The sequence below is a fragment of the Poromitra crassiceps genome (assembly GCF_964638095.1).
Source record: "Poromitra crassiceps genome assembly, chromosome: 3".
NCBI classification, from domain to species: Eukaryota; Metazoa; Chordata; class Actinopteri; order Beryciformes; family Melamphaidae; genus Poromitra; species Poromitra crassiceps.
In genome coordinates, this window is record NC_139625.1 from 25,054,254 (window position 1) to 25,074,665 (window position 20,412).

Genomic DNA, 20,412 nt, shown 5'->3' on the forward strand with positions numbered 1-20,412 from the left:
ATGCTGTATGTGTGCATGTCTCTCAAAGAGAAGCTAAACTACATGCTGTATGTGTGCATGTCCCTCAAAGAGAAGCTAAACTACATGCTGTATGTGTGCATGTCTCTCAAAGAGAAGCTAAACTACATGCTGTATGTGTGCATGTCTCTCAAAGAGAAGCTAAACTACATGCTGTATGTGTGCATGTCTCTCAAAGAGAAGCTAAACTACATGCTGTATGTGTGCATGTCCCTCAAAGAGAAGCTAAACTACATGCTGTATGTCTGCATGTCTCTCAAAGAGAAGCTAAACTACATGCTGTATGTGTGCATGTCCCTCAAAGAGAAGCTAAACTACATGCTGTATGTCTGCATGTCTCTCAAAGAGAAGCTAAACTACATGCTGTATGTGTGCATGTCTCTCAAAGAGAAGCTAAACTACATGCTGTATGTGTGCATGTCCCTCAAAGAGAAGCTAAACTACATGCTGTATGTCTGCATGTCTCTCAAAGAGAAGCTAAACTACATGCTGTATGTGTGCATGTCTCTCAAAGAGAAGCTAAACTACATGCTGTATGTCTGCATGTCTCTCAAAGAGAAGCTAAACAACATGCTGTATGTGTGCATGTCTCTCAAAGAGAAGCTAAACAACATGCTGTATGTCTGCATGTCTCTCAAAGAGAAGCTAAACTACATGCTGTATGTGTGCATGTCCCTCAAAGAGAAGCTAAACTACATGCTGTATGTCTGCATGTCTCTCAAAGAGAAGCTAAACTACATGCTGTATGTGTGCATGTCCCTCAAAGAGAAGCTAAACTACATGCTGTATGTCTGCATGTCTCTCAAAGAGAAGCTAAACTACATGCTGTATGTGTGCATGTCTCTCAAAGAGAAGCTAAACTACATGCTGTATGTGTGCATGTCTCTCAAAGAGAAGCTAAACTACATGCTGTATGTGTGCATGTCTCTCAAAGAGAAGCTAAACAACATGCTGTATGTGTGCATGTCTCTCAAAGAGAAGCTAAACTACATGCTGTATGTCTGCATGTCTCTCAAAGAGAAGCTAAACTACATGCTGTATGTGTGCATGTCTCTCAAAGAGAAGCTAAACTACATGCTGTATGTGTGCATGTCTCTCAAAGAGAAGCTAAACTACATGCTGTATGTCTGCATGTCTCTCAAAGAGAAGCTAAACTACATGCTGTATGTGTGCATGTCCCTCAAAGAGAAGCTAAACTACATGCTGTATGTGTGCATGTCTCTCAAAGAGAAGCTAAACAACATGCTGTATGTGTGCATGTCTCTCAAAGAGAAGCTAAACTACATGCTGTATGTGTGCATGTCCCTCAAAGAGAAGCTAAACTACATGCTGTATGTGTGCATGTCTCTCAAAGAGAAGCTAAACTACATGCTGTATGTCTGCATGTCTCTCAAAGAGAAGCTAAACAACATGCTGTATGTGTGCATGTCTCTCAAAGAGAAGCTAAACAACATGCTGTATGTGTGCATGTCCCTCAAAGAGAAGCTAAACTACATGCTGTATGTGTGCATGTCTCTCAAAGAGAAGCTAAACTACATGCTGTATGTGTGCATGTCTCTCAAAGAGAAGCTAAACTACATGCTGTATGTGTGCATGTCTCTCAAAGAGAAGCTAAACTACATGCTGTATGTGTGCATGTCTCTCAAAGAGAAGCTAAACTACATGCTGTATGTCTGCATGTCTCTCAAAGAGAAGCTAAACTACATGCTGTATGTGTGCATGTCTCTCAAAGAGAAGCTAAACTACATGCTGTATGTGTGCATGTCCCTCAAAGAGAAGCTAAACTACATGCTGTATGTGTGCATGTCCCTCAAAGAGAAGCTAAACTACATGCTGTATGTGTGCATGTCTCTCAAAGAGAAGCTAAACTACATGCTGTATGTCTGCATGTCCCTCAAAGAGAAGTTAAACTACATGCTGTATGTGTGCATGTCTCTCAAAGAGAAGCTAAACTACATGCTGTATGTCTGCATGTCTCTCAAAGAGAAGCTAAACTACATGCTGTATGTCTGCATGTCTCTCAAAGAGAAGCTAAACTACATGCTGTATGTGTGCATGTCTCCCAAAGAGACTCTGACCCGGGTTGCAGATAATATGTAAAACATTCCCTGTGCTCTTCCCACTGCAGCAGGAGTTGAGAGAGATGACAGTAGTAGCAGATCAGTCCTTGTTCCAGGCAGGGACAGGCACTGACAGCCACACGCCCCCTCTGTTCCCCCTTAACAATGCTCTCTCTCAGGCTTCCTCCCATCATGGCTGTGCTTCTTGTTGGAGCTGGTGGTGGTGATGGTGCACGTCTCTGACCTGCACTGGAGTCAACAGCGCTAACAGACAAATTGGCCTAAATGCATAATGCGGTTACCTCAAGTTCAAGTTTGTTTATTTATATAGCGCTAAATCACAAACATGTCTCTGAGGACTTGACAGAGGTGTTGTTTTACCATTACAGTGTGTCTATGGAGATCTAACTCAATCTGGATCTAACTTGACTTAGACTAACTATAATAAACACCATGTTTGGCAACAGAAATACAGGCGTCATCATCTTGTGTTGTAGCTAGCTATCGGCTTTCCGTGGCTATCTTAACAAGCACTGTGTCATGCCCCCAGAATCCCTCTAGGTGTCTTCCCACGTCTGAGTTGGCAGGTTCCTAAATGAGCCTAAAGTGTCCTGATTGCAATCTAATAATGCTGCAACTGGTCTCTTTTCCAGAGGCCTCGTCTCTCTGAGAGGAGACAAGATGGATGGGTCAGCTGAGGCCTTAAATCTGCCTGCCTAGTTCCCCCTCTCGCCATCCAACAGCTACACAAACAAAATGATGCTTTCTCTGGTGATTGGTTGCATTCGCGCTATATCAGAGTAATTGCCTGCTATTGATCCTCTGGAATACACTCTGTAGTATTCACTGACTGTTTGTGATTTGTCTGACCAGACTGTTGGTCTGCTCTGCTTTTTGGACACAAACATCTTGTCCATGCCATGACGCCATTCCCCTGATCCCCATTGGTTTGGGTTCTGAGACTTGCCATGTCTCTCTCTCTCTCTCTCTCTCTCTCTCACACTTGCACTCACACTCACACACACACACAAGCGTGCGCCTGGAGAGTATGGAGTGTCCATAATTAAACATTAAGCCTCCAAGATGGCCGAGGCAAACTAAAGTACAGCCATAGTACACAGTCATTCCCTAATATCCCAGGGTGACGCACATCTCCAGCCAAAGCATGAAATTCAGACCCTATCATTTGCCAGATGGTGGTGTCTTTTTCCCTGTGTGAGGCCCCAGTACTCTTTCCCGGTCTTGCTGGGGAGAAGGTATGCAGGTGGACAGCAGTGTGTCCAGCCAGCTCCAAAAACAATGCGTCATTCACACAACTTGGCATTCTGCTGCGGATGCGGAGGGCTCACCTGAACTCACCGGGAGGTTATCCTCTCCCTCTGTCATTCAGTGACCCCAGCAGGACACCATGTGGGGACGGGGAGCGCTCAATGATCGGAAGCTTTTTTTCAGTCTCGACAAAGAGGAAAAGTGTCGACGCAGCAGGCTTGACTCGCCGTAGAGGGGCAGGGCTTTGTCGATTGAGCTGAAAGTCTTTGTGTTTGTATGTAAACAGAGGAGGGCCAGCTTCCTGCTAGTCCCCCCCCCCACACACACACACACACCTCATATAGTAATAGCTTCCTGCTAGCCCCCCACACACACACCTCATATAGTAATAGCTTCCTGCTAGCCCCCCACACACACACCTCATATAGTCATTCATGACAGGCATTTTTGAATAACTCAGAGCCGTATAATAGAAGAGTTCCCGACATCTCCATTCACTCCAATGGACCAGTTTTTTACTCTCAAGAGTTCCAGGAAGTAAGGTCCTGGATTAAGCAGCACTGTCGAGTTGCAGCAAAATAGACAGTTTGTGTTGTACTCTGAAAGGGTTTTTAACCCCTTGAATCAAATTGTACATTATCAGCTTTATTTTAGCATGCAAAAGTAGCGCGAGACCCATTCCTGGCTGTTCATTGGCTAATGAGTCTCGCATTTTGGTCCTCCGCTGACGCCACTCTCTCTCTAGAGGACACTAGAATAACTAACTGTTGTGAGGATTTCAACACTGCAGTGGCTTACTCACATTGTCACAGCCGTGCTGACCTGTGACCTGGTATCGCTACTGGAAGGATGTCAGAGTGTGAGAAAGTTTCCCAAATACTGACAGAGTGGGTTGTGGGTGTAGTGTCAGTCTGACACCACGTTGTAGTGTCAGTTTGATGTCACTGTTTGATGTAATGCGAGGGGATTGGTTGACACACACACACACACACACACACACACACACACACACACACACACACACACACACACACACACACACACACACACACACACACACACACACAGTCATGTCACCTGATCTGCTTTGTCACTGTTGAGCTGCTTTTGGGTTGAGAAGGCAGTGTCTCATTAACTAAGAGGAGGTAAGAGCGCAGAGACCTGCTCTTTTGGTCATTCATCATATCCTGCTTTTTAGGAAAGTCTTTCATCTGTTGTCAAGCAGTGAATAACTATGGAGCTTCCTCACACCCACGGCTGGAAGCAAACTAGTCTAGATAGAAGTGATAAAACGACTAAGCTGTCGGCACGGCACGCTGGTGATTTGTGTTTTTATTGCCTCTATCGATGCATGCATCTCCAGTATTAACTACATTACCCTGCCTGCACTCACAGCATAGCAGAGTATTAACTACATACATTCTCCTGCCTGCCTGCACTCACAGCATAGCAGAGTATTAACTACATTACCATGCCTGCACTCATAGCATAGCAGAGCATTAACTACATTACCATGCCTGCACTCACAGCATAGCAGAGTATTAACTACATTCTCCTGCCTGCACTCACAACATAGCAGAGTATTAACTACATTACCCTGCCTGCACTCACAGCATAGCAGAGTATTAACTACATTACCCTGCCTGCACTCACAACATAGCAGAGTATTAACTACATTACCCTGCCTGCACTCACAGCATAGCAGAGTATTAACTACATTCTCCTGCCTGCACTCACAACATAGCAGAGTATTAACTACATTACCCTGCCTGCACTCACAGCATAGCAGAGTATTAACTACATTACCCTGCCTGCACTCACAACATAGCAGAGTATTAACTACATTACCCTGCCTGCACTCACAGCATAGCAGAGTATTAACTACATTACCCTGCCTGCACTCACAACATAGTAGAGTATTAACTACATTACCCTGCCTGTACTCACAGCATAGCAGAGTATTAACTACATTACCCTGCCTGCACTCACAACATAGCAGAGTATTAACTACATTACCCTGCTTGCACTCACAGCATAGCAGAGTATTAACTACATTATCCTGCCTGCACTCACAGCATAGCAGAGTATTAACTACATTACCCTGCCTGCACTCACAGCATAGCAGAGTATTAACTACATTACCCTGCCTCCACTCACAGCATAGCAGAGTATTAACTACATTACCCTGCCTCCACTCACAGCATAGCAGAGTATTAACTACATTATCCTGCCTGCACTCACAACATAGCAGAGTATTAACTACATTCTCCTGCCTGCGCTCACAGCATAGCAGAGTATTAACTACATTCTCCTGCCTGCACTCACAGCATAGCAGAGTATTAACTACATTATCCTGCCTGCACTCACAGCATAGCAGAGTATTAACTACATTCTCCTGCCTGCACTCACAGCATAGCAGAGTATTAACTACATTACCCTGCCTGCACTCACTGCATAGCAGAGTGCTCATGCTGTTTCCACGGTGATTAAAGGCTGTTGCACGTCCCTAATTGTCCATTCGATTGTGTGTGTTCTCCGCTGACTCTGTGTGTGAGAGCATCTGTGGTGGGAATTTTGCTTTTGACTCTGTCCCTTCTGTATTTGCATATTTCCGTTATTGTACTTTATTTCACTTTTACCCCATACTTCCCTTTTATCTGCCAACTCGCTGTGTGCCTCCATCACTCTCTCTCTCCCTCTTACTTTCTCTCTGTCAAAGCACAGGCCAGGCAGGGAGAGCAGATCTTTCCTCATTACTGTCACTGTCGCCTGCTGTTGACGGGGAGAATGATAGTGATCCTCTCTGACCCTCCTGCCTGCCCACATCTCTCGTCTGATCCAGATTGCCTTATCCACATCTCCTGTTGCATCAAAAGGGCCCAACAGCCTCTGTATTTTTAGCTTCATTAAAACTTCATGAAAGGTCCCAGATTATGCATGGACTCTAATGACGGGATCTTAGGAATAAGCCCTCTCCAGTGAATCTCCTTGAGCAGAGTGTTGTGTAAGCACCAGAGGAGTTGGGTGACCCCAGCCTGGCCTGTACACCCACAGCTCTTTGGCAACAGAAAGGAGACACGGCTGAGTATTTGTATGGACTCTTAGCCTCCATGCTGTCAGAAAGGAGACACCGCTCAGTATTTGTATGGACTCTTAGTGCATGTTCACACCATACGCCAATCCTACGCCACGCAGTTTCATCTCGCCGTCCTTGTTAACAGGCGAGTCCGTTCACGCCCGCCGCACGCCACGCTGAAGCTACGCTGAACCGAGTTTCAGCTTCTGTTCTATTTTCCAAGCATGCAGCGCGCAACAGCCGACGTGCCAGGCATGAAGTCAATGCAAGTTGTGAGGGGGAGGAGGGGCCGGAGGAGCAGCTCCAAGCCAGGCACTGAGGAAAAGAGAGCGTTTCTGGTGTGACCGCTTTAGTGTGGCACTCAGCATCACTCAGCTTCAGCATGGCTTTAGCCTGGCTTTGGCGTGGTGGTGTGAACAAAGCGTTGGCCTCCATGTTGGCAACAGAAAGGAGTCACGGCTGAGTATTGTATGGAATCTTAGCCACTGCATGCTGTCAGGAGAAAGGAGACACTGCTGAGTATTTGTATGGAATCTTAGCCACTGCATGCTGTCAGGAGAAAGGAGACACGGCTGAGTATTGTATGGAATCTTAGCCACTGCATGCTGTCAGGAGAAAGGAGACACTGCTGAGTATTTGTATGGACTGTCAGCCTCCATGCTGTCAGGATTGTGTGGAAACCTGCCTGTGGGTCCATTGACCTGCAGCTCCAATCAGCAGCTTGAAGTGCAGAAAGTGGCCATAGGTGGCAACACGTACAGAGTGCACAGCAATGATTGGACTAGGCCCACTGTGTCCACATAACATGCCTTTCAATTGATCCATCACATGCTGTTTCGTTGTGTTGGGGCAGCAGGAATAACAACAACTAGGACTGGGTATCGCCATTGATTTCCCGATTCGATATGAAGGTTTTGATTCAATTTCCGGTACGATATCGATATTTCAGTCAATTAATTTACATTACCAACTTTGCTCGGATATGAAAGAGATTCTCAAAGAGCTAAGCTAATGTAAATTTGACAAGGAACCCTCTAACCGGGTGCATTTATTACAAATACTAGAAATATTGCGCTCTAAATTTCTAGCGTGCCTCGTACGCCGTGCTCACCTGCACAATTGTGCGCCGCCGCGGGACCCGTCTCTGCGTTATTATAGTAGTGAGATTAATGTTTACGAGATCTCGTCAATTCTGCCAAATGGCGGGAAGCCCTCTCTGTCTTATAGTAGTGACATGAATGTTTATAGATGTATCATCTTGTTGCTCTAAGAATCAAACCACCCGAGTCTAACGTGGTTAAAGCTTCAAGCATCCAGGGGAAAAGACATTATATTAAGAGATCGATGTTGGGATTCATGAATCAATATCAGTTCCTTCCTTCGATTTGTATCGGAAAAATCTTATTTTTAACCCAGCCCTAACTACAACTGCAGTCTTTTGTTTTTAAAATATGGTTGGAATTGTGTCTTTACTGGATAGTTAGTACAGACAGAGAGTGAGAGAGAGTGGTGGGGTTGGGTGGGTCACATGCTACAAAGGTCCCAGCCAGATTCAAACCCAGGATCTTGCAGTTACATATGTGTCCTAGCTTGCAGTTACATTATGTGTCCTAGCCAACCTACGTAACATCTTTTATATTAGTGATTTCTGATACACTCTGAAACACTTTTAAGCTTACTCCCTCTCTACAGGGAGGTTGACTTCAGAACAGCGCCCCTTGAGCTGGTAGAGATTGAGGGTGCTTTCTCACTGGTGTCCCAGTACCATTCCCCAGCACATTTGTCCCCAAATTGACCCCAGTTTTGAAACGTTTGAGTGTGAACGTTGCGTTCAATTCCGTTCGGCGCACTTGCGAATGTAAAAGCAAACCGTTCCGAACCACATAGACAACACATGGGCGAGGATACACTCCAGGCGTAGTTGATGACGCAAGTGCACTGACTCCATTCCATTTCCGAGCGTGGAAGAAATGTTGTAATGTGAAAGCTGACCAGCGGGGGAGAGGGGAGAGGGGGCAATCGTGCCCGGGCACAGAACGGAACGCAACGAAAGCAATCGTTCCCAGTGAGAAAGCACCCAAGAAGGGTACTTAAGCAGGGGGCAGATGCTTGCTGTGTAGCAGGGGCTCGTACTTGGATAATTTCTCTACTACAACAGCTTGATGTCCTTCATGTTTGAAAAGAAAGTGACTTCAATGAATTAACAACAACACTGAAATGCTCTAAAATTCCAGACCACAGCTGGTATACAACATAATGAAATGCTTACAGTCTACTTTAGGCTTGGATACATTCTTCTAAACCAATAAAGCAGATACTTTATGGGTTTAATGCTCTGTTGCTCTATAATATTTGATCCAGCAGTCTGAATATCCCATATAGGCCGCTTTCACAGAGTGCCTTCAACACCCATTAGCTGTTGTAAAATCACTGTAAATCATGGCCTCACGGGACTTATTGCTTTTAGCCTACCTGGTATGCTTTCTGCAACAAGAAAATGCAATATTGATAACAAATAATCCTTCCGCCAAGCAATGTAGTCCTTTAGCCGTGACATTTAGCAGAATGGTTGCCGAGCAACATGCAGTACAGACGCAGCAACATGCAGTACAGACGCAGCAACATGCAGTACTACAGACGCAGCAACATGCAGTACAGACGCAGCAACATGCAGTACAGACGCAGCAACATGCAGTATAGACGCAGCAACATGCAGTACAGATGCAGCAACATGCAGTACAAACGCAGCAACATGCAGTACAGATGCAGCAACATGCAGTACAGATGCAGCAACATGCAGTACAAACGCAGCAACATGCAGTACAGATGCAGCAACATGCAGTACAGATGCAGCAACATGCAGTACAAACGCAGCAACATGCAGTACAGATGCAGCAACATGCAGTACAGACGCAGCAACATGCAGTATAGACACAGCAACATGCAGTACAGATGCAGCAACATGCAGTACAGATGCAGCAACATGCAGTACAGATGCAGCAACATGCAGTACAGATGCAGCAACATGCAGTACAGATGCAGCAACATGCAGTACAGATGCAGCAACATGCAGTACAAACGCAGCAACATGCAGTACAGACGCAGCAACATGCAGTACAGACGCAGCAACATGCAGTACAGATGCAGCAACATGCAGTACAAACGCAGCAACATGCAGTACAGATGCAGCAACATGCAGTACAGATGCAGCAACATGAAGTACAGACGCAGCAACATGCAGTACAGATGCAGCAACATGCAGTACAGACACATCAACAGGCAGTACAGATGCAGCAACATGCAGTACAGACGCAGCAACATGCAGTACAGACGCAGCAACATGCAGTACAGACGCAGCAACATGCAGTACAGATGCAGCAACATGCAGTACAGACGCAGCAACATGCAGTACAGATGCAGCAATATGCAGTACAGACGCAGCAACATGCAGTACAGACAGACGCAGCAACACACAGACGCCGTCACAGCTGTGTGTTTATAGAGTATTTTACAATGGCATCGAACGCAGCTCAGCCAATCCCAATTAAGGACTGGAATTATCCGTTGTATAAGTTTGCATTTGATCCTCTTTCTAGACCGTGTGACTACGGGGACAGAAGCCATTTGAGGACAGACTTTTACTGCAGTTCAGATGAGGTGAAGTGCTGAGAGAGGAGGTAGCTACTAGCTAGCTACATGCCTCTTCCTCTGCTGGCCGAGCCCTGCCAGTGCTGTTGAGACATGTCTGATTCAGGGGCAGAGGGAAGGGATGGTGGGATGGACTCTCTTCACTGGCTGTCTGATTACAGGCCTTGGTATATACGCACACACACACACACACACACACGTGCGCGTGCACACGCATACACGCCCACACACAGACATGCATACACGCCCACACACAGACACACACACCCACACCCACACATGCACACACAGACACACACACACACACACACACACACACAAACACGCGCGCACACACACACACAGACACAGACACGCACACGCACACGCACACACACACACACTTTCGCACGCCAGCATGCTGGGGAATGAGTCTGCCACCTCAGCAAAGGGTTTAGTGAGTGTCTGGGTATTAAATGAAGGTTGACACAGGTTAGGGCAGACAGTTAGAATGGTATGGTACTAACCCCAAATGAGTTCAGCTCAAAAAGGGAAATGTCTTGTCTTGGACTGGTTTGATGCGGCTAGGTTTGTGATTTTAAACGGCTCTCCCTCAAAGCTGTATACAATGTTTCTAACTGCTCATGTCATGAAGTGGGGAATATAACTTAATATTTTCTGGTTCAAAACTAGCCTGGTAAACCAGCCGGTTACGGTAACTCACATTTCATTTCGTTCTTCGTTCCCGTCTGGCCTGAAGCTTTCACCCAGTGTTTGCAGTGGACAGACAACTCCTTCAGCCAATCAACGTTGGATCCAGTCAAACCCAAATCCACTCGGGAGAACGGCAAAAACACATTTTCCACCTAGAAACTCCGCTGTTGCATACTCCTGTACTTGTTTAAGTAAGGGTTAATGCACAACGAGGTGTCCATTATCACTTTTTAAGGGACGACGCTGAAGCGAGAACCGGGCCGAGGCACAGCTTCCGCGAAGTCCCTTAAAAAGTGATAATGGACACCTCAAAGTGCATTAACCCGCTTATACCATGGTCACTTGCCAAAGAAACAAAACAAGACCATTAATTTATATTTTCATGCATTTTGCAATCAAAATCTAGTTTTCATAACCTTGAATATGAGTTGAGAACCGGCGAGACAAAATAGTCCTCTCGACTGCTCAAGATTAGGCTATCATTGGATAAAATGGCCGCTTAGTGCCTGCTGCACCTGGCACAATTCTAGAGTCAAGCTAACTAATAATTTGGCCAATTGTAGCCTATGTAACACTAACAACATACAAAATAAAACGGCAATGTCTAAGAATGCAACGCCATGTAACTGGGTCGTTTAAACTTGCATTCCAGGGAATTGCGTTAACGTCTGCGGGGTCTTATAAGACGTAAATGGCGCGAGGCAGAGTGAAAACTATCTGCTTTCAGTATGTTGGAGTCCAGGTATGTTTTGTACAAGGACGTCTCTCAGTGTGTTGCTGTTAACTCTCCATTTGGTTGTTTTCTTTTTGTTGATCTCGTCTTTTTCCTATTTGACTTGATTTGTATCAGTGATAAGAGGCAGCGCACGCTCTCCCAGGTGCTTGCTGCTGGTTGCTGCAAGTTGTAAACAGAGGGTTTGACAGTTGACAGCTGAGAGCCCGGCTTCTGTCAGCTGACCAGAACGAAAATCAGATTTCTAAATAGCCATTATTTTAATAAACTGAGCACTCAGGGGTAATCTAAATAGTTACTTTGACCGACTCAATTTTTTTCTAAACTTATAAAAGTGCCATATTAAGCGTTAACGGTGGTATAAAGCTCAAACGGCCGGCTCACCCCCACAGGGCGCAGCTCGCCCCCGCTCAGCTTGCAGAGGCACGCGCGTCACTTAACACATTGAGTGCCAGCGACGCCAAATGGCGTCAGGAGAAATTTACCGTAGGCTGCCAGCGACGCCAAATGGCGTCAATAACTCCAAATTCATATTTTGACGGGGGGATGTCGATCTAGGCCTCTTACATCGCCTCTTACAATATGGGAGCTATTGAATGTGTCTAACCTATTTTACAGAACCCTTAGGTGGCGACAGTGCCCTCCCGATTAGACAAAGGCCAGGAGAAAAGAGAGAAGAAGTCATGAGGAAACGGAATACGGAAATCGCATCGATATGCTTGAAGCATAACGTTAGCTGTGCCTGTGAACAGCAGTCATCTGCTGCCACAATTGAGCCCCATCCGTGTCCGCTGCGATAGTCCATCCATATGATTTAGTTGCCGACACGGCGACACCAGCGTCTTTCTGAAAAGTTACATTATTCTCAGCTGGGAGCCGAGGACACGCTGTAAAAAAGCGGGGGGATGCAAGCAGCGGACTTTTCAGTGCAGATCAAACTCAGAGCAAACCGCAGCAGAGACACGACTCCTCCCACCACGGAGGAGGAGGGGGGTGGGGCACGCAGGGCACTACAGCATACAACCATTGACAGTACACACACACCCAGGCAGCAGCAGGCTCGATGCATAGAGAGCAAACAAGCTAGAATAGGCTATCTGATGCCCACCAGCAGTAAATCAAGACCAGCAAGAAGGTGTAGGGTCTGCGCACGCAGGGGCCAGCGCTGCTGGTTGCAGCTAAAACATATTATTTGGCCAAACAAAATTCCTTTGTTTTCACTCTTTTATTGAAGGAAATTATTTTTGAGGTGTCATTATATCAGAAAATATTAGCTTCAGAGTCAATGATGTGCTTGAAATGTTTAATTTCACAAAAGGCTCATTATCTCAGCTTCAAGAAAAAAATTGCTGTTTTTGGCTAAATCAAGCTATCTTCTCCGGCTCATAACTAAAGAACGGAAAATGGGATCAATAAACTTTTTTTTGCAGATGATAGAAGAGAGTCTCCTTGTTCTTTGTGCGTGTTCGGTGTTTACATAGTAATATCACACAATATTCTGTGGGCCTCGAGAAATAACTGAAAACGCTCTGAAACTCTGGCACTGGGAGCGTCCGTTCTCCAAAAGTGGCTGGCACTCAATGTGTTAATGGCTCAGAGCTGGCTTCTGTCAGGAGAGGGAATTGTAAATTGTAAATTGTAAATAAGAGTTATTTTTGATAAACTGAGCACACAGGGGTGATTTAAATACTTACTTTGACCGACTCATTTTTTTTCTCAACTAACAAAAGTGCCATATTAACCCTTAACAGGGGTATAGAGCTCAAACTGCTCTCTTGATAACTCTGTTGAAACTATGGCACATTGATATGAATGGTGAACAGACCATTTGGCTGAACGACTTTACCAACTGTACATTATCACTTTTTAATGGACACCCTGCCGCCAATCAGAATCGAGTATTCACCCAGACCATGGTATAATTGTTGTTATTGAGTCTATTTCTGCAATAACTGCATTTTATGGCTGTTTAAGAACTCAACAAACGTTGACATTGCTCCTCGAGGTGGACAGGCAAGGAGGCGGCCATTATTGTTTTGCTAGTGCAGTGCTAGGGGCGTTCCTGATTGGCCAACTTGTGCTGTCAATCACAGGGCACTGAGCGCAGTCGCTGATTGGCTCGTCTGCTTTGCAGTTTCTGCTAAAGCCCAATGTCAGTTCACATGACCGGCTGGTTTACCAGGCTAGCTCAGAACCGCTAACAATATCAAATAAAGTAGTAGAGCGGAGTCCCCCAAGTCACTTTTGAATTAATTGTAATTTGAGCATCTCCAGAAAGTGCTTCTCTCTTCGTTGAGTCATAAAGTGTCTCATGTTCATGAATAGCTTTATTATGGTCTGAGGTTATTGGACTAACTAAAATGTAGATTGTGTTTAGGGTGGATCTTAGAATTGAGGGTCTTTTTGTTGGTATACTATTTTATGATGCTGATGCCCACTAAAGGAGCAAACTTGGATTTCTCGCTTTCTATAGGTTTTCTTATTTCTATATTCTGTTTGGACACTATGAAATAACTGATTCTTTATTCAGAAAACACATCTCAGAGAGTCTCATCTGGGAGTTACTTCAAGGTTGACAGCTGCAGGGTGAGATAAATTCTTATTTTGAAGAGTGTGGAGGAGAGGGTGACCAGAGAGACACGCCTGTCCTGCAGCCGGCCAGCTGCTGGAGCGTGACCGCCTGGTGATGGTCGTCAGGGGGACAGATAGAAAAGACCAACGCTGCAAACAAACTTCACAGTGCTTTAGTGAACCTGACTTTGTTTTGTGACAGAATATTAGCCTATATCAGACATTGCTGGTTTTAGCAAACAGTGCATGTACCTTGCAGCTACATCCAGCCAGCGGTTTGTTTTATGGTCCTTTGAAAACGACTATTTATCCAGACTTGATGAAGAAAAACATTTTGTCAATGAAAATAAGGCCCAGTAATATGCTGCTTTGTCTCTGCTAACTTTGTCTTTGGTGCTACGCTGTCCGTGAGCCACACACTGTCAGTCTCTGTGACACGCTCAATGCATTCCCATTGTTGTAGAATTCCCCCATAGAGCGATATGGGGGGAAACTACAGCCGTTTTCTCCGTTTTCTCTGGTCATAGGGCTCCAATTTCAAAAATAATTGCACATTTCTACTATATAGGTGACCTAGTTTAAATATATCATCATATTCACTGCGTCAAAACGACGCTTTAATGGTGTCCTGGAGGATCCGGCACAGAGGCACCTGGCCCTCCCAGGACTTTAGAGCGGTGGCCAGAACAAAGAAGCCCAATGAACACCTCCGCTTCATTATTCACAGCAGCGTCCTTTGAAGAGCACGAGCCTCTCACTCCTCAAAGCTTACTGATGTTGGCAAAGGCAGCAGCTGTGGTCCTCCCCCCACCAACCCCCCCCCTCCCCAATATCCCGTCTCCTTCCTCAGCCATGACCTGTGCTCCGGTGGCCGCTCTCTGCTGCTCATTTGCCCGGGACGCAGCACTCGCTGACCGGCCGGAGCTCCAGCGCAGCCAGGGAGCCTTTGAAGTTTGCTTTAATCACCACCGCTGCTGCGGAGAGCGACCGCGGGAGGAGGAGGAGGTGGTGTGTGTGTGTGTTGGGGGGTGGGGGGGGGGGGGGGGGTGAATGTAAATGTGGCCAATATGGAAATGGATTATCAGCCATACAATGCAGCACTCTGGGTATATATGCACCAGGCTAAAAATAGCTGTGGTTCACGAGCTGCTCCTTTAAACTGCCAATGTGGCAGTTTTTGAAGAAAGCTGTTGCTTCATGGCTCACTTTAAACGGCTACAGCGAGGGAGTTACATCCTTAGTTTTCTGTTTTGTCATCCGTTTACTTGTTCTATTTGTGGTAAGCTGACCCAGGGGGGTCTCTGCGTCAGCTGGACAGTCTTTCAGGAGCTTCCTCAGAACCTCGAGGTGCGGGGATTCCTCCGACTCCTGGTCATCCCGAGAGAGTAGCTCCCAGCCAGCATGGACAGATGAAAGAGAGGGGCTAGCTTCTGCTATCTGTGCTGGACCATGAACAGGTCTGCCTCTGCAGCTGTGTTCTGGAGCGTGTGTGTGTGTTATGTGTCTGGAGCGTGTGTGTGTGTGTGTGTTATGTGTCTGGAGCGTGTGTGTGTGTGTTATGTGTCACAGTGTGTGTGTTGTGTGAATGACAGCTCTCCTAAGCCTTTGCTCATGCTGACAGGGTGGGAAATTCGTTGTTTTATGGGTAAGGCCATTTGCCCTTCGGTGTCGCATAATTGTTTAGGGCACAAGGCCACATGCCCAGGTACAAAGGCCATTGCTCTATTGACATCATGAAGAGCGATTCTTCTGAAATGTGCCAAATACACATCCTTTGCATAGGGCAGGCTACATTAAACTGAGACCACTGACGCTTTCAAAGCAACTGACAGTAGCAGGCTGGTAGCAGGGCACTGCCAAGGTGGCCTTAGGGATCTCAGAGCATCACGGCCAGAGGGAGGGGCAACAGAGGCCATGGCCTCATGGCCTCCATGTAATTCCCACCCTGATTCTTGAACTTCAATAGAGTTGTCAGAAATCCAGCCTTTGCAACACATGGCAGTGGGACTGTCACTGGAAAGGACTGAGTGTCACTGGAAAGGACTGAGTGTCACTGGAAAGGACTGAGTGTCACTGGAAAGGACTGAGTGTCACTGGAAAGGACTGAGTGTCACTGTTGCTTTTGCAAGCATGAGCGCGCATGTAAGGTTAGAAGTGACACTGTAGCCGTTAAGTCTACATTGTCCCTTTTATGTAAGTGTCTGCAAACGTCCTAAGTGGCATCATCTCATAGTGGACATGCATTGTCCACTTGGTAACTTGATTCAGGTCATGAATAGCAGGTAGTGGTTTCTTGCTGCAGGTCACATTACAGTAAGTGTGCTACTTAACTTAGCCAGGCACTAATGTAAGTACAGGATCTCAAAGAGCTTGACCTCAGGACTGCCAGACTCGCCCATCAGTTAAGTATGAGTTTAGTTAGGTTCTGCTTTTAGACCATTAAAACCCATTCTCCCAAAACCACTCCGAGTTGGCTCGGTTGGACTGGACAAGAAAGGAACATGATAGTTTAGCCTCCACTGCTGCCTCTAAATGGCTGCTTTATCTGATCCGATTCCTCAAACCTCTGGCTTCTCAAGCTAAATGATACATGTAGGCTGCTCACAAAGTGCAAATGCATTCAAGGACCTTTTGAAAATACGAATGTACTGGGAAGGCGATGGCCAAGGGTACACAGCAAGGTAGGAGAATGATACTTTCTCTTAGGAATACTATTCTCCAGTCTCTGGCATCAGAACAACTTCAACTGTACATTGTCAGATTTTTGTTTTGACAGATTTCATGAAAGTCATGATGATGTTGCACTTTCCAAGTTCAGTAACCTTGTCTAGCTGATTGCATATGTGGGGTCTCACATGAGATACTGCATAACCTCCTGACTGACATGCTAGCAAATCAGACTAGCCTTGACAGCCACCAGCTTGCTTAACTCCCAGACCTTAAAGCGGAAATTCACCCTAAAACGGAATTCCTGCTCATTGCTGTGACAGTTTAATCAATGTGAACATGAACAACTTTCTCCAAATGCTAGAAAAACATCACCCACTTAACCTGCAGCTGTTACATTGACAGTGAATTTGAAGCTGCCTTTGTGGACTCCTAGACATTTTCGTTGAACTTTTACAGCGACATTTGCTTTTCTGACTAATTTCATTTGAGTATTAATAATTTAAACCGAAACAGAAAAGATACATACTGCTCACCGCTCTGTACTGCCCACTTGTGGTCAGACTAGGAGGGCGAGCATGCAGAGGCTTCAGGTGGCCAAGAGAATATTGCTCAGGAGGAGACCTAGATGGAGCTCTGCAGGAGAGATGTTTGTGACGGCAGGTGTTGACACTCTCCAGGCACTGTTGAGGAACCTGATGTCTAAATGTATCTGTCGACTGAATTTATCACACAATGCCATTGTCATGCTGCTGGCTAATGCCTGCTGTAGTGATGTCAGATATCAGTCACCTCTGTGGAGGCACTGGTGCAGTTTTATGAAGGCTATGTTGTATTTTTGTTTTTTCTGCCTTTACTGTTTTTACTGTTTTTTAACATTTTTCATTTGGACCTTGAGTCTTGAATGATTGATACAGTATAGATAAATGTAAAATCACCTAGCTAGACTGATACTAGCCTTAGCCTATATCTCCAAATTTGCTAATTGTTTCCCATTCACTGTAAAGGGAGCAGCTCCAGAGATTGTAACTTGATGAGATTATTACGAGTATATTGAGTATATTGAGTTAGTAGAAACAAAGAGCTTTGGACAATAAGCTTGAAGTGAAGTTAACATTGTATAAAAGATCATGGGGCCCCAAAGGGAAGTAAAGCACCCCGGCTATAAATGGTGGAACAAATGTAAGCCTTTGTTGGAGTGTCCACATGGTATAATAAACTACAACCTGTCATAAACATGATACATGACATGGTATATAAAATATGAGAGAGGGTTGAACCGTTGAACCGAAGAACCATTCTCCTTGGCTTTACCCTAGTTTGGAGACCCAGTGCCATGAACCCATAGACACTTTTCACAGGGGCCATTTTGTGTCGAAAAGGCAGGGTAAACACAGGTGCAAGCAAAACACTAATCAGGGTTTCCAACTTCCATGAGTCTAAGTTGGAAACCCTCATTAGTGTTTTGCTTGCACCTGTGTTTGCCCTGCCTTTTTGACACAAAATGGCCCCCGTGAGAAGGGCCCATTGGAAAGCAAAGCATGTGAGTGGAATCTCCTTGTCGTTTACAGTCGACTGCACATCTCCCCTCCTCGACAAAAACATGGCCGCCCTTATAACAGGAGGATCCTCTTCAGATCAACAGGAAATGTCAGTGGGTGCCATGAAGACCACCCAGGAGGCGATATTTTTATCCCATGATGCCGAAGGCTAGGCGAAGGCATGACCCGCCCCTCTCTGCCTATGATTGGCCTAGCGTTGCATCTCTTTCTACAGTCTGTGGTCTGGTCTGGACTCAGTGGGTCAGACAGACAGCAGTTTCGCTTGCTAGCCTGCATGAAAGACGCCACTGTGTGTTTATGTTTTTAATATAGTCTGGTCTATAACGCTGCTGCTACTCTTGGCAGTGCACATGTGTGGCAGTGCACGTGTGTGGCAGTGCACGTGTGTGGCAGTGCACGTGTGTGGCAGTGCACGTGTGTGGCACTGCGGTCAACTGAGCTGTCGTTTGCGAAACCACTGTCAAGCCAGCCGCCGCAATTTTGATGATAAAGATTCATGAGAATTGATCAAGGGTGATAGGCTATAAAAACAGGGTCAATGTGCATTTACAGTGAACTTTAATTCAGCTCATTGTAACACAAGAGTGACATGTACTGTATTTGAATTTAAATAATCAGAGTCAACAAGGTGATGAAATTTAGAATGAGAAGAAAAAAATACACATTCATATGTCTGTGCAATAGGCCTAAATAACTCAGTTATACGGTTTGCAATTGTAACGTTCAATATAATAAAGTAAGATCTAATATGCTCAAATGCTTTGACCCTCAGCCGCAGCAACAACGAACTGCATAAAGTATGAATGTTAGCTGTCTACCAAACACACCACTAATATCTATAGGAATCATGCTTGGAAGTAGCCTACTTTACCCCCCGCCTCTCGTGACATTGAATGAAAGTATATTAGGCTCGTTTGAGATTACTTCTGGTTCGCCTGGGAAGCAGCCGAGTGCAGTCAGCCAATCAGAGGCAGAGAGGGGTGGGTCATGCCTTCGCCATCATGTGGGGGGGAATCGCACCCAGGAGGGAGGGGGTGACATGTGTGGCCATGTTTATTGGTCGGCCTTTTGAACAGACAGAGTATCACTCCACACAGTGACAAGTGTATAAAACGTTTATGAGCTTTAGGGAGAAGTTGGTGAATTTGTTCTGGGAGGAAATGGCATCCTGGCGAAAGAGTTCCACTTGTGATCATGTGAACTTGCACTCTGAAATGTTGAAATCTCTTCATCATTGCAGATCTACTATGGCTCGTGCACATAATTGGAATAGCCTGCAGCACTCGATGACATTGTATTATTTAGGAAGGTTGACTCACACATGGCTTTATGCACTTCCTGTGTTCTAGTCCTGTGACCACCAGGCACCCGGCTATCTTTATACTGATATGAAGAGGCGGACATTACCCTTGAGCTGCTCACCAAGCATTCTTCTGATAAAGGAAATGAAAACCACACACTCTGTGTTTCATTCTTGGGGAAAAAAAAGAGAGATTACAATATTAGATTGTGCCTGAATGTCATTGTCTCATAGACTAAAGGGAGATTATATTTTATAAATGACTTCACAAGGAGTCGAAGGTGGAATTGCAAATGAGTTTTGAAGGGAAATAGTCGGGAGCAGTTTTATCTGCTCTTTTTAGTTGTGATTTGTTTGAGGTCAAAATCAAGAGGAGAACCATATTGGACCATACTGTCGCTGAAAACAGGGACAACATGGTTGATGCCCAAAGCTCGCAATCTTCAGAAAGATACAGGAGGAATGGCGGGCAGATGGAGGGAAAGGTTATGTTAATTAGCTATCTCTGTTTACATTTTACAGCACAGTTCACTGAACAGCAGCTATTTGACTGTTGAAAGACAACAGAAAACAGCAGTCAAGGCTGCGAGGCAAAAGGAGTAGCTAACAATCATTTCAGTATTTTCTCGTAGCAAAGTTAGTTTTGTATGTCCAGGTTCTGTTGCATTTCATGATGGATTTTAAACTTGGTGCAAATTGGTGAAATTAAATTGAAATTAAAACTACCCGATTCTATGTAAATATTTGGTAGGGTGACATTTAAATGAAAAAAATAATTATGTTGACCAGTAAAAAATACTCATACTCTTTTTCTT

The 20,412-nt window shown here is 45.3% G+C and overlaps 1 protein-coding gene across 2 annotated transcripts in view; it reads left to right on the forward strand.

Annotated features, from left to right (window-relative positions):
- ldlrap1b (low density lipoprotein receptor adaptor protein 1b) overlaps positions 1–20,412 on the forward strand; it is a 67,342-nt gene that overhangs the window by 9,481 nt on the left and 37,449 nt on the right. The gene's annotated exons all lie outside the window — the stretch shown is intronic.